Consider the following 10,705-nt stretch of genomic DNA (forward strand, 5'->3'; position numbering starts at 1 on the left):
AAAAATGGCGAAAAAAAGTGTTTGCCTGGTGCTGAGAGATGGCTAATCACAAAGGAATGGACTCTTTTAGAAAATGGCATTGCTACCAGCTTTTCATGTACTGAATTAATTCAAAAATGAAATAACTACAGGCAGCCTGGACGCGTCTATAATTAAACAACAGTTTTTCAAATGATTCTTTATTGGATTGAGGGATTTTTCTCTTTTGATGTTAACATTGTTGGCTATGAACAAGGGTAACGAAGATTATAAAAAATATTTTCCATTTATTCATTTCTCTGATTGTACTGAAAGAATGATCTTTCAGGTTTTCTTGGCAAAGGGACATGGTACACTTCAATGATAAACTACAGAGCCACGAGCACAGGCTCACAGTATTGGACAACACACACTCACGCACACACACACACACACACACACACACACACACACACACACACACACACACACACACACACACACACACACACACACACACACACACACACACACACACACACACACACACACACACGCACACACACACGCACACACACTCCCCTGTATCGAGTGCTCTCCTTGCTAGACTCACTCGGTTGAAAAGAACCCTGAAAAAACAGGCATTTCAAAACAAAATGACCGACATTTCATCCTAGTCCAGCGTGGCAGCTTCGACCCCAGGGATGAGGGGAGAGGGCGAGCAGCCTAACATTGTAAGGCAGTCCTTCTATTTGCGTTAATCCACCTGCTACTTTAAGCCCGGGTTGCTGTTAGTTGGCGTTCCATTGCAACCAATTGCATCATGTTCAGGGGCTGCACTTCTCCGTTTGAAGTTCCAATGGCACTTTCTACCCCCTCAATGACTCCTAACTTTCACTTCGCGGACCAGAAAAAAGGAGTGAAATGATTGCTTCTTATGAACCCGCCATTCCGGCCAAAATCAATGCGATTGACGCCTTTTGTGATCATATCGGATCCGGCCAAACCGCGCGTCACATGAGTCTATAATCTATCAAAGGCTTGTTTGTGACCGCTTTGTTTTTCCTTTTATGACGGGCTTTAGCAGATTTGGCTCAGAGATGTCTGCTGAAAGGCTTTCAGAACTGGCCTCAGATCTGAGTGCCGGTTTTTCCTTCTGTCTGGCCTCTGTTAATTATTATCTACATTCTAAACCAGCGCGATCCATGGGACACCCACTTTGGAGCCAACACATTGCCACTGTCTCGTCCTCTTGCTCTGTGTGAAAATGTTAGCTTTCCCTAATGTTTTTTTCAGATTGAGTGCTCGTCCATTAATCAAGTCGTTTCACATTTGACTCTCTTCTGTCTGCTCTTTGAGTTTCCGTCGTTCTGTTTCGAATTTCTAGCGAACATTATCTCTTGTGCTCATGCTAATTCCTGTCAACATGCTAATTCACATGTTACCCAATTCACACTTTCCCATCTCTCTAACATTCTGTCTCTCTCTCTCTGTCTCTCTCTATCCCTCTCTCTCTCTCTCTCTCTCTCTCTCTCTCTCTCTCTCTCTCTCTCTCTCTCTCTCTCTCTCTCTCTCTCCATATCGAGTGATGTCTCTCATCTCTCCAGCCACCTGCATGTCCTCAAGGATACATTGATAATTTATTCCACGCGTGCATACCTGGATGTTTACACCGAGACAGAGGGCAGACAGCCCAATGGGATGTCTACCCCTTTTGTTCTTACACACCTGAAAGAATACTCCCAGCCAGGTAGAAGAGAGCATTGAGTTAACCAGCAAAGGTATGTTGTTGAAGGCCAACAACAAAAAACATAGGCAAGGCAAGGCAAGGCAACTTTATCTATCTAGCAAATTTCATACACGTGGCAGACTCAAAGTGCTTCATATACAATAAAATGAGTAATAAAATAGAAAAGTTAAGAAATTGTAGAATGTGCAATGAATTGAAGATTTAGTAGAAGGCTAAAAAACACATACATGTCTTCATCTAAGAGTTGAAGTTTTTTTTGGGCAGGCCTCGAGATGAGCGTTGGATATGCACATTTGATTTTCTGCTTGTGGTAATAAGAGACTAGCGCCATGCCAGGTCAAAATATCTTTGACCTGTGACTGGAGTAACGTTTAGTTGAAAAAGGGAAGAAAACTTTTTTTTTTTTCGCCGGCCTTGTCCTTAACGTACGGCATTTTGAATACAAACCAAATTTAAATGTATAAACATCTATCCATTATTTAAATAATTGCCGGTTCTAACTGATCGTATATTAATAGGGGAAGGTGTGCCTGTGAGGAAGAGGCTAGGGGTTTGGGCGCACGTGTCGGAGCTAGAAGCTGTTAAATTGCCTGTTTTATTATTGATAAGTATCACACGCAGCAGTCAGTCTCGCCCGTGTGATTGACACTCGAGTCCTCGCCACTCATTTTACGCATGGTAGACGGATGAGCGTCGGTAAAGAGGGACGCGCTGATTCAATTTCACTTTCAAACAGGACGTTTCAGTGAGCTGGAGTATAGTGTGAAAACACAGGCGACGGTATTTTAGAACACGAGCGATTGAAACTTGGTACGTTTCAAATTAGATATCTGATACCTTGAGTACAGAAGGGTTATCAAATAGTTGCAGAATAAATTTGCTCCTTTTTCTTCCTTAAAACTGCAAAGAAAGCATTTAGCAGGGATTTAGTGTTATCACCCATGCTAGGAGGGCTGTTGGCATGGTAACAGTATATTTTATCCTTAAAAGTGGATTTGAATTTTCCTGAAGATTTCTTAAAATATCCCACCGACTTTTAAGAATTTAATTCACTCTGTGAAGAACAAACACGTTTCAGATCAATCTCGTTAGAGCCAGCAATATTTAGTAACATTTAATAATCAGAAGATACATAACACTAATATTTAGTGTTATGTAGCTCTGTGAAAGATTTCAGATGGGCATGAAAAAATTAAACAAATCCAAAAAAGTATGATTCTGTCAAGAAAATCAGAGGACAGGCCGTAGATTAAATCTATTTGCAATTAAACGCAAAGCACATTACCAAAAGTGCTTGTTTGAAAGTTTGAAAGAATCTAATGAATACTGGAAGGCAAAAACAGACTCCTTTGCAAATCCCACCTGGGAAACACCTTGAAACCATGATTAATCTACCATTATCTGTTTGGCAGCCATGAGCCTTCTCCTTACGCCTCGTGCCCACTGCACCGTCAGTCAACGGACGTGGGAAGGCGTGGCTGACGGATGGGGGAGTAGTCTTTGCAGAGGCATCCGTCAGCCAATCAAATCGCTTCGCATGGTTCTTCCCGCTTCTTCCTGCTTGTTGCGAGGCAAGATGACCCGCTTTCCCGCTTTCCTGTATCGTCAGAGCCCGAGTCGCGTCACAGTGCCTACATTTGCATACGCGATCTGATTGGATGACGGAACCGTCGCTGCCGAAAAAGTTGAACATTTTTCAACTTTCTGACGGTGGCGAACGCTCCAACTGAACGGACGGATCCACAATGCATTGCACGTCCGTCCCCATTCAAAGTCAATGGGCAACGGTCAACTGACGGAGGTAGTGGGCACGGGGCGTTACTTGAGCAGTTATCGCTACCCGGAACACATACGATAACTTTTTTGCGTCATGTTTGAAAATGTGTTTGATGTTAAATGTAAAAAAAGAAAATAACTTATTATTCCATTTGATATGACTCCATTTTCTAAAAAAAGAAACATTAAAACATTCAAGAGCACAGGCTTTCGGGACGAATGTGAGTGCAATGTTTTCACCATTACACTGCATCATGAAGGACCGTTTAATCGTGGACTTTCTTTATTCGGGGGTGAAAAAAATCCAACGATTTGTTAGTCTGTTCACCCTCTCAGGAGTGGAGTAAGTAAAACAGATTTAATGACACTGAAGTACAGTGGTTCTGGCTAATGCATCAGAATTGCTGTCCAAAAGCTTTCAGCCGGCTTGCCACAATCAGAGGTCTGTCAATAGACAATGGCACTCCCGGTGTCGTTGTGCTGAATAACCACGCTGCCAACTGTTCCATATGATTTATGTTTTTTTTGACAGCCCACACCAAAAATACCAGGTTAAACCCTTTAAAAACCAAACAATATGTCACGAGTGGAGCATATCCATATTCGTCCGGTTCACTTAGCGGTAAGTGCGAGTCGTGCTCTCACCTCGTGGAATTTCATCCGAGTTTGACATTTGTTTCACACAATTCAACAGACACACACATGCTATGAGGACGTCTGCATAAAGATGGTATTATGAGAAGGGAGTTTTAATATAGTCATAACCATAGCTCATTAACGGCAATGTGAAATTGCTGGCTCCCTCTAAACATGCTTTTTAATGACCCCCATGGGACAGATCATCTGAATATGCAACAGTGATCTTTTTATGTTGAATAAAACACTCTCTGGGGCTTAGTTAATTGTTAACAACAATGCATGCACTTCTTCATGCACACAGGCACACACACACACACACACACACACACACACACACACACACACACACACACACACACACACACACACACACACACACACACACACACATATACAGACCCCCACACACACACAGACACACACTCACACCACATGTGCAGCGCTTGGAATTAAGCAGAGCATTCATCACTGTTTTAGGGGCATCACCATGACAACAACAAATATGAAATGGGTTGTCATCTGTTTAACTAACACTAGTCTGCTGAAATGCGATGGAGAATTCTGCTCCTTATGATGCATGGTGTCTTTTGTGCTTTGTAAGAGGCGTGCGCAGTCACTCTGTTTTGACAATGGGAAGGAAATGTGATGGGTCACAAATAAATGTCTGCAGATTCTTTAATTAAATAGATGTATTTTATGGCATTAGATTAGCATTTTCTAGAAAATGGCTATGGCATACAAAACACCCACACATCAACACATATTAATTGGTTCGACCATTGGCACAAGTTAATATATATTTGAGAAGAGATACATTACAATACAATTGCTCTTATTTCATCAAACATGTGATTTAAACCTATTTTAAAATGTTTTAAATTATAATTAATCAGAATGATAATGATTTTTTTTTTTAATAATAAGTAAAGGAATGGAAGCGAAAATTTGATTGGGCATTTTCTTAAAATACAACTGAGTCTGGTGACCATAATAGATGGAATTATTTCAGGTCAAGGGTTGACAACAGGTTGACATCAGTCTAATCAGTTGAGAAAGACAGAGGGATTCACCAGGGGATGGACAGAGACGAAGACACTACAGGAAAGACATTGTCTGCAGGTCCTTTGAAAGGTCTTATTGGGTTAGCATCATCTTACACTTTTTATTAGCCAAAAAGTGTTTCTTACCAAATGTGCACTCCTGGTTTCAACATCATAGAACAACTGAAACGTCTGACTGAAAGGTCAGATTTGTCGTTTATAGTGAGAGTAATGTCCTATTGATGCATTATTTTACATGCTCAAGGCGGAAAAAACAAACAATTAACCACATACAATAGACACTTAAATGAATAAGATGGTATTGGTGGTATTATGTTTGAGCTATTGAAATTGAAAGGACTTGAGGTAAGCTCTGATGGTATACTATGAATAGTGTCTTTGTAACTTTTCCATCTTACCCATCCATCATCCTTATTTGGTCTACATCTGTAAAAATCACTGAATCCGTCTCATTAAGAACACATTCTCAGACAAAGTACAGGTCTTAATGCTCAGTTGTAACGTTTTTGCTCAGAGCTTAAATCTGCCCCATTGTTCACATAACAGCCACCAACCGAAGCAACAGAGTCGTGGGTCAACCACGCTAACACGCTAACGTTACCTCAGAAATTCCGATGCGCAGCGGTTTACGTCGATGTTTGGATACGTCGACAATCGGTTGTTAAAATCAAAAAAGCATCCATCACACACTTTTTATTGGCTTATTTACTTTACTTTGACTATTTGTCCATTTTGTTGTTCTTTCTGTTGTACTGTGAAGCTGGGCGAAGGGATTCTCGGTCGCGGCCTGTCTTTTGGTGGATGTCGCCTGGGGTGTCTCCCCCTCCATCTGTTCAGAGCAGGACTTCTGATGGGTGTGGAGGGCTGGTGTTTTACCCTTCTCTGGCGCCCTCTGGGACGGGTTTTTGGGTTCCTGCTTGTCTCCTTGCAGCCCGTGAGTAGGAAACAGTCGTGACGTTGTGGTAACAGCTCAGCTGGGGGGTTGGCCTGCATCGCTGGTGTGGAGGCTTGTGCAGAGCGCGCTGAATATAGATGTCTGGGGCGACCCCGCACATTATTCTTCTTGCCTTGGGTTGCCACTAGGGAGCTTTCTGATGGTTTGGGTCTTGGGCTGATGGTGTGTGTGGTGGGGGGGAGGTCGCCTCCTGTTTGAGGGCCCGTCATCGATGCAGTGATGGCTGGGCTCAGCGGCTGAAGGACTGCCTGTAGTCTCTGGGTCTTTGAGGAGAGCTGGCTGGCTTCGGGCGTTTGTTTGAGTATGTGTTTTCTCACTCTCTCTTTGCTTTACGGTTTCTCTGACTCTCCTTTATAGTTTGTAGCGCGCCGTTTGTATTTTAGTTAGTGCGCCATGTTGGTTTTTATTTGTTATGTATTTTCATGTATTTTAATGCACTTTCTGTTTTACGTTCACCTTTTCTTTTTGTGTACTCTCCACCGACTGGAATGCATCTTCCCATATATCATTGTAATACGTACCCGCTGTTCCATTTGCTTTCTGTAATGTTACTGATTATTCCGGTTTAATTCTGTCTATCTATGCACTTTGCAAATGCGTTTTAAAAGCGCTATATAAATAACGTTTATTATCCTTATTATTGCCCCTTATTTTTCTCTAAATCTTTTTAACGCAGTGTAAATGAGCGATCACGTCTGTTTAATGGCCTTTAATTTAGCCTTTTCGGCACAAATTTATTAAGCCTTTAATGCCATTTCTCTTGAGGCTGGGCTTCATATTTACAATAATGTATCATCATCATCCGCTGAACGAGAAACCAACTTAATCCCAAGTATTACACACACATAACGTCGAAGCTAATCCAGAAATCTAAAATTCATCCTGACCAGAACCACAATCATTAAACAATCCTGAGGCCGTTCCTACATTTGAACCAAGGGCAAAGATAAAGGCATGTGGTTTGGGCGTCATGGTGATTTATCCGGGAAAAATTAATTTGACTACATGTATGGGGTCTATCACAAATAATGCTGTATATTTACATTTACATTTAGCAGACACTTTTATCCAAAGCAACTTACAATGAGTGCAACTGTCCGAAGGAGGTAAAACAATAGATCGCTGTCAGTTCAGTAAGGATGTTCATTCGTATGCAACACAGATAGCTAGGATAAGGTGCGTCACGAATGAGTGCTAAAACTAAGTACGACATACAATAAGTGTGTACATTAAGGACGCACAACATACTGTAACTAGGAGGGGTGCGGAGGCTATCCAGAGTCTAGATGGACTCGGAACAGGTGAGTCTTGGGTCTTTTGTGGAGGCTGCTGAGCGACTCTGCGGTCCTGGCACCGGCTTGGAGCTCGTTCCGTCACTGCGGTGCCAAACCAGGAAGAGCTTTGAGCTTAAATATCTGTGGGTTCGCAGCCTGGTGCATGAGGAGGATCCCAGTAATAAAGATGATTTTTCTGAAGTCAATCTCCTTTGTCTTATACATATAGCTAAGTTTACTTGCTTATATCATATTTTACTTTAAGTTTCTTTGTAGTTCTTTACTTTGTTGTTCTTCCTTCAATAATGAGAACATATACTTGCCTTGATATCTGCCGGCCTGTGCGTTAGTGATTATAAAGGCCAATTATGGCTTTCATTAACCATATGAGATGCTCACTTGGATGCATTTATTCCTTGGCTGCAAATCTAACACAGGATTTGACTGTCAATATACGGCATGTTATTCATTACTTAAAAGACATAACGAGTGCTATTATATAATAGGATTTTGTTCACTGGTAATGCTGCAAAGCAGTGGCCAAACAGTTTTGGATATGTTACAGAGAATTTGAATTGAGTTGAACTTACTATTCATATCCTCACTTTAAACTGCAGTAGTTGTATCATGTTTAAATGAGCAACGGGTAGAGGTTACTTGAGGAAAGCTTTGGGCTTATTTTAATGTTGATATTTGCATCTATTTATTCCTAAATAGATGCAAGCGCATTGGGTCTGTGTATCCCATATGAAGTGTGCTATACAAACAAACTTGACTTGAATATTTTTCCATTAGATGTATAAAAATATATATTGCAACAAAATAATAATACATATATTACTAAATATTCAAAACAGAAATAATTGTTGTATTGTTGTCAATCCTCTGGTTTCATGCGATTCCAACTGCGATGTTGTTTAATCTCACTAGTCTTTTCCTCACTCATCGTGCCGAGTACCACCCTCTCATTAGCAATATATTATTAAGTACACCGAGGTGCAATAACGACGCCATCGCCCAGCAGCGGGAGGTAACCGCTCTTGGAAGGTCAGCCACGGTAACCAGGGGCGATGGGAGTGTTGAATAAAGGTGGCCATCTTAGATTTATCGCCGGCCGGGGTGGTTGCTGACATCGGTTGTCTCCGGGCGCTACAATTAGCTTACCATGGCTTCACCATCTCCCAGTCCGTCCTGGGTGGGAATATTCTGCCGCTAACTGGCAGAGAAGGTGATGTTATTAGCAAGTCTTCCATGCATTAACCCTATAGCTGGGATGCTGGTGGGGGGGGGGGGCATTAGAAATTGATGCCCAAAGAGCAGAGGGTTTAGTCAGGCTGAAATAGCGGCGGGGGGGAGGGGACGGGGGACGGACGCTCGGAGATGGGAGATAAATGAATAGCATTTAAATGGGCATAGTAGGTAGATTAGAGGTCGGAGGGCAAGTACCCATGGCCCTAGATTAAAAAGAAAAGTTGCCAGAATGTTAAACCGTTAATGAAGTCAGCCCGAAACACATCCAGCCTGGCAGATGGTGCACTGCGGAGCTGACGGATCAGTTATGCAGTGCACATGTCATATTTCAACTGAGCTTCACTCGTTTTTATATTAATGTATGTGCCAACTTTAAAGAGTGGAAAAAGAGGTGAATATATCGTGATAAAAAAACCTGTGAACATATCAGCTCATTGCTTACAATGCAATCAGTATATAATATTGACTCAATTAAAAGATAATTGTCGGTTACTGGTTTTTCTCATAACCATTACCTTTTCCATCTTCCAATTAACTAACTGGCATAATTACACTTCATACAATCCACACAGCCGTATAAACTCTGTTCAATGTTTGCATGATCTAATCTGTTTCTATGTTTATTTATTATCTAAAGAGGACTCACTTCATTTGAAAAATCATTTTAGTTGTAAAGGAAATCTGTTCATGCATCCTCTGGTGTTAATTTAAAACGCAATAAAAGTGTGGTGCGTACAATTTATGGCATCTAGTGGAACAGACTATGAAGAACTGTATTATTATAACATTTGTATTATTACTATATAATCCCATGAAAGTAGCAATTGTTGAGTGTCTGTTACCTTAGAATGAGCCCTTAATATCTAAATAGAGAGTGGGTTCACTTCCACCTCTTCCTCTTAGATCATGTTGCATCGCCATGTTCTACAGTAGCCCAGAATGGAAAAACTCCCCTGTTAAATGGCCATGCTATCCATTACCGTTCGTTCTGTAAACTTTGATGCAAATAAGGATGAAAATGGGTGTCCTGTGATGTATAGGCCAATGCTGTCCATGGTGTACCGTAGCTTCTCCTACGTCATTGGAAAGGAAAGGTTGATGCTATTCGCTTGGTGGCAGTCTTTAACCTCCCCACTAGATGGCAATAATTCCTTCATACCACACCTTTAATTTCTCCATATGACATTGCTATACACAAGTCAGAGCATACTTATATATATTATAACCAATATTAGCTCTCAGAGCTGGAAGTGTTGGATAAGCAACACATTTGAATGCTGCTTTAATTGTTTTCATTTTTTTTTTAAATACTTTAATTGCCTCATAATCAGTATTAATGTTGTAATCTCACCGGAAAAAAAAACTCCCAAAGATAAACAGATTACCAAAAAATAACCAAAGGATACATATCATAGACACAAACCCTAAAGACATACACGATAGCCAGCCCAAAACAATAGGGCTTGTAGATCATAATGCATCATGGGATTTTCTGCTGGCGATAAAATATTGAGGGGACTCAATAGAGTTTTAATATTCCTTTTGTAAAACCCTAAATCTAACCTTTAATGACAAACACATTTTTGTAATTTGACACAAATGTGACATTTAAAGGTTGGGTATGGGATTTGCGACACGCCAGCAGATTTTGAAAATACACAACTCAAATGGTCCTACCCCCTGACAGATGCGCGAGAGCGAGCCAGGCTAGCTAGCTTGGAGTTTAGGGTTTTCTTCTAGTGCTAGGTCCAAATGTGGATTAGCTAGTTAGCTAGCTCCAGTAGCTACCGCAGGATAACAACAAACAGAAGCTTGCTCTGGGTCATGCGCGGGGAGCGGGGGAGGGGGAGGGGGAGTGCAGTACGACCGTTTGATTGACGTACCTACTGTCCAACGCCACTCGGTGGTTCTGGAAATCATTGGCTGGAGTTTTTCGAGCCCTGCCCGTTCCACAGATTATTGACTTGTTTAATTGTCTTGTCAGTACTTCTAACTCAGTGGCTGTAAGTGGGTTATGATAAGGATTTCAAGTAATGATGCA

The sequence above is a fragment of the Gadus macrocephalus genome, chromosome 3 (genome assembly GCF_031168955.1).
Source record: "Gadus macrocephalus chromosome 3, ASM3116895v1".
In the NCBI taxonomy this organism is placed as follows: Eukaryota; Metazoa; Chordata; class Actinopteri; order Gadiformes; family Gadidae; genus Gadus; species Gadus macrocephalus.